This window comes from Prionailurus viverrinus, chromosome D4, assembly GCF_022837055.1.
Source record: "Prionailurus viverrinus isolate Anna chromosome D4, UM_Priviv_1.0, whole genome shotgun sequence".
Lineage (NCBI taxonomy): Eukaryota > Metazoa > Chordata > Mammalia > Carnivora > Felidae > Prionailurus > Prionailurus viverrinus.
In genome coordinates, this window is record NC_062573.1 from 35,825,102 (window position 1) to 35,830,609 (window position 5,508).

The 5,508-nt window shown below is 35.7% G+C and overlaps 1 pseudogene; it reads right to left on the reverse strand.

Moving 5' to 3' along the window:
* Positions 1-3,753: 3,753 nt before the first annotated feature.
* LOC125149862 (cell division control protein 42 homolog) lies at positions 3,754-4,404 on the reverse strand (annotated as a pseudogene).
* Between the last annotated feature and the right edge of the window lie 1,104 nt (positions 4,405-5,508).

Sequence of the window (5,508 nt, forward strand, 5' to 3'; positions counted from 1 at the left end):
TGTACCTATATCCAAATGTACAGTAGTGAACCAAATTTTGAGGACTGATGCTTAGGATATTGGGGGAAAATACCATGTTCAGTGAACAGTTTTGAAGCTGACTAATAATCTGTGTCAATGACAGTTACACAGTCAAAGTTTATCCAAGTTAATGGACAGAGACATTTGTTAAGAACCTTTTCAGACTTGATTAAGAATTTCATTTTCTAATTTATAAACATGAAATATACAATTTTTATTACCGGTGTGGTTACTCATGCCACTCTAGATGGTAACCTTCATTTTCTAAACAAGTGAGAAATCAGTTCAGATTTTCATTTGGTGGCTTTAATTTCAATCCCTTCAGCCCCATCTAAATGAAAACCACTCTGCCTATGGAATACTTGCTCTGTTCTTCCTGCCTCATGGTTTTTCCCTCCATTTTCTCACTGCTAATCCTTTTCCAATCTTTATCTTTCCTTCCCTACTTTCTAAATATTGCTGAGGAGGCAGGGAATACTAAAGGATTCCTCACATGTGATCCCTCTGTTCCTTGCAAACTTAATTCTCTCCTATGAAAGAGAATTCTATCCCATAAAAAAGGATGATTGGGATTTTCAGATTCTAGATGCCTTTCCAACATGGAGTCTGCCTTAACTCTTAGTTCCCATTCTTTGAGATATGATAGTAGCCGTTTGTCTTCTGTTACGTAGTTTTCTGTCCAGGCTTCATAAGGCTAGGTTAGCACTGTTTTTTAGGAAGTAAGTATGCCATGACAGGTTGATATGTTTCCCCATACATTTTGTTTTTGATGGCATGTCAACACCTGAATTTTCCTTTCCTTTCATAAGCCTTACTCAAGAAAAACCGTGAAAACTTTTTCACAGTTTTTTTCTATTAATTTATATTCTATTTCCATTTTTATACTTCAGGTTGTGTTTTGCTAAGGTATAACTAAAAGACTAAGGTATACCTAAAATAACTAAGGTATTACTAAAATTGTAATGCCTTTCAACTTGGTTTCACAGTTAGGTTCAATTCAGAATGTCTTTATTGTTTTTAATTTAGTGCAACAAGCATTAAATATTGGTTAAATGTTTAATGAATTAGCTACAGATAATATTGCTTCCACAACTAATTTCCTTGATTTGTGATAGGATATTTTAGGTTGTACCAGATCTCATTGTTCTATGCTGTATTGAGATAATTAGCTATGTAACTACAGGGCATATTCTGATCAAGTAATACCTTGCAAGGCAGAACACACAAAACAGTTTAAGGGTATAGATTTAAAGTAGGGTATGGGGCACCTGGGTGGCTCAGTCATTTAGCATCCTACTTCAGCTCAGGTCATGATCTCACAGCTCATGAGTTCAAGCCCTGCTTTGGGCTCTGTGCTGACATCTCACAGCCTGGAGACTGGAGCCTATTTCAGATTCTGTGTCTCCTCTCCCTCTCCCCCTCCCCCACTCATGCTCTGCTCTCTCTCAACATTAAAAATGTATATATATATAAAGATAAAGTAAGGTAAATGTTCCTTCATGATGTCTATATTTTTCTTTAAGCATAGATTAATATAACCATGTAGAGTCAATTTGCTACCAGTGCAACTCTAATTTCACCTCTTTTTTTCCCATTTATCATAATTATTTAACCCAAATAGTACTAGCATATATATGTGCACATTTGATAACTACTTAAAAAAAACAATTAGGTAAAACTATTTGAAACAATTTGTTGGCCTGTTTGCAATACTTTCATATTTCAAAGTAGCACATGGCAATAAATACTTTGAATATGTGGTAACATCAGACATTGGCAGGTGGATCAACATCCAAAGTAGGGTGAGAGTGGCAGTAGTCATTAAGAACGTAAGCTACATACAGAGTCTCATATTTGCTGCCTTTCCTCTCTCTTAAAATAATAATCCAGCATTTATATTGCACTTACTAAGTGTCAAGGGTTACTCCGAACACTTATGAATGTTACCTATTATTATTCTCATTTTACTCTTAAAGAAACAGTCACAGAAAGGTTAAGAAACTTGGCCAAGGTCACAAACAAGTGGCTAAGTCAAGATTCAAACCCAATGCAGAGTACATATCCTTACCTGCTATGCTAAGTTTAGGTTGCTGGGATTAGAATCCTAATGTGGCTCCTTACATTGTGTGACCACAGGGCAAGTTTCTGAGTATTTCTGGGCCTCATTTTTATCATTTGTATAATGGGAGGCAATAATACTATGTTATTTTGTAACTAAAATGTACTTAGTGCAGTATATACCTAGCATACAGTTCTTTTGAGGAATATTGTTTCAAGTTTATGTGGCATGGAGGACAGGTACTATCACCACTGCCTGAATGAGACTTTAACAGTAGAAGCTGTCTCTTTGGCCAACACTAGGGTGCCATTTTGGCTCCGTTTCTTGCTTCTGGGCACCCTCCTCTAACTCATTGCCTTTTATGGCCTTTGTCCCTCCTGTGACTACAACTGTAGTGCTCCTTCTCCCAATTAAAACACCAGGAGTTTCAATTTACTCCTTTGCTAATTCTTAAGAGATGATGTCAATGTGGCTGATATTTAATTGCATTGGAAATAAAACAATAGAAATGAAGCTATTAATGGGATGGATCTTTTTCTGGATTTAAGCCTTTGAAGAGGAAGAATCCCAAAGAAAAATAAAATAGAATTTGAGCAGAGATTTTAAGAAATTTCTAAGTTTTGTTATTCCAGAATGTATTCTTCCTACACCAGTATATCCATAGGTATCTTAGATGTATTTTGACAAATCATACCTTTCTTCATGAAAGAATGATCAAAGAATATTTATAAAATTGAGTATTATGGCAGGTAAATCTGAGATATCCTTTATTATTCTGTCTAGGAAGACAGTTACAGTTTGGTTCATGTTTTTTCCCATTAATCACTTTTTTTTTTTTTTGATGGGGAAAAAATGTTTAATTACCTACTCAATCCATTTGGTGTATTTCAAAAGGTGCAATACTTTTCTTCATTTATCAGTAAAAGAAGTTAGAAATTAACTTCAAAAAAAATAAGCAAATGGCAAACAAATTTCCTTGAAAGTCACAGTCACATATGGAATGCATCCTAGAAAAGACGAGGGGCAAGACAGGTTCCACCCACTTTCATGATTTCATCAAGTACTGGACCTACTCAAGGGTGGAGGGAAAAGGCAGCTTTCAAAAAGGAGTATGTTATTAAATGAGGCATTTACTAACTCCTTCCTAAGAGCACCAGGTGGGGAACAAATGTTCTAAACTAGTTCTAGGAAATGGAATGTGGAATCAGTCCATCCTCCTCCCTTAAGGGCTGTCCAATGGTTACTGAATTAAAAAAAAAAAAAAAAACATGGCTAAATAAAAACAAACCCCACACACAGTTCCTCCCCCCCAAAAGAAAGATAAATAAAAACAAAACAAAACAAAACAAAAACAAAATCAAACCCTTAAGTGTCCCAGATGATTCTCCAGAGTGGATGGAGCCCTGGAAGCAGCCCCAACAACCCAAGTTAGTCTGTTACAGAGTCATCTCAAGCATGCCTTGCTTTTAGACAAAAAAACAAAATAAAACAAAAACCAAATTGTAACAACAAAACAAAAACTCATACTAATCATTTTTCTGACAATACACAATTACTGAAATTAACCAGTACTGAGAGGAGGAAGGGGACCATACCTATGGGCCTTGTCTCACACTAGTGCATGTGGCTAGGTGCAGGGCATTTGTCATTATTGCAAAAACAAATTTTAATTTTCAATCTTTAGTTTGATTTAACATTGCTTTTAGTACGATGCTGACAACAGCTGTGCGGAAAGGGCTCTGGGGATGTTCATAGCAGCACACACCTCGGGTCTTCTTCGGCACTGGAGGCTCCAGGGCAGCCAATATTGCTTCGTCAAAAACATCCATTAGGCCTTTCTGTGTGAGTGCAGAACACTCCACATACTTGACCACCTTCAGGCCACGGGGCAGCTTTTCAGTAGTTTCTGGAGTGACAGGCTTCTCTTTGTTCTTGGCAAGTTTCTCAATCGTAGAGGGGTCATCTCGGAGATCAATTCAGGTCCCAACAAGCAAGAAAGGAGTCTGTGGACAGTGGTGAGTTACCTCAGGCACCCACTTCTCCTTCACATTTCCAAATGAGAATGGAGAGACCACTGAAAAACAGACTAGAAATACATCGGTTTGTGGATAACTCAGCGGTCGTAATCTGTCATAATCCTCTTGCCCTGCAGTATCAAAAAGTTCAAGAGTATATGGCTCTCCACCAATCATAACTGTGACTGCATAGTTGCCAAAAACAATTGGTACATACTCAGATGGAAATTTATTTGTTGTGTAGGCTATCAGGAGACATGTTTCACCAACGGCACCATCGCCCACAACAACACACTTAATTGTCTCCATTGGTGAAACAGTTTTGTATCCACTTTAAATATTTCAAATTGAATGATGACCTCAGCTTCTCCCCGGGGCTCCCATTAATCACTTTAAGAGTATAGGATTTTAGAAGCCATTGATAATACTCAGAAGAATAATAATCTTTTCTAACAGGCAATTATGAATTAACTTTTTGATTAAGTGGTTCAGAATTTTTGTATGTGCCTTTGACTTTATTTTGTTTATTATTGATACTGTTAAAATTGAATGGAATGAGTGAATAGCCTGAATTCTGCAATTGCCTTTTCAGAATTAAGCCATCCTAAATTACAATTATGAATATTGTTTAAAATTGGGAATACACTTTCTGAAAATGAAGATAAAATTTCAGGTATCTTGGGCTAATTTTAAGAAACATTTCAGATTATGAATTTTTATGAGTATCACAATGTAGTTTAAAAGTAATAAAAAATCAAGAACATGTTTATATATGTTTAATGAAAAACAAATATACAAAATGATTAAATCTGATACATCTTTGCCTCATGCTTGTAAATCTATGGAAATGCCTTCTCTACTCCTCAGGCTTTTCAAGAAGTTTGCTGGAATATTGCTGATAGATGGATTGTATATTATAACAGAATGAAATTCTGATACTAAATGAATAAATTAGTTGAGAAAAAGGAGCCAGAAGGATAATTAATTATGGAAATTAATGTCACTAAGATACTTTTTATGAGTTAGTTTGAATTTGTTGTATTTTATATAAAATATAATTTTTTAATGTTTATTTATTTATTTTGAAAGAGAGAAATAGAGCTCAAGCAGGGGAGGGGCAGATAGAGAATCCCAAGCTGGCTCTGCACCATGAGCGCAGAGCCCGATGAGGGTATCAAACCCATAAACTGTGAAATCATAACCTGAGCTGAAACCAAGAGTCAAATGAACAACTGACTGAGCCACCCAGGCACCCCTAAAATATAATTTTATTAAAAGGTGCACATATTAAGTGTGACCTTCAACCTTGTATCAGTAGATGAGAATTTCAATAGATGTTTATGATAATATTTAATCTGTTGCCCCATTGTTGATTGAAAAGAACTTACATATTGATTAAAATGTATATATCTA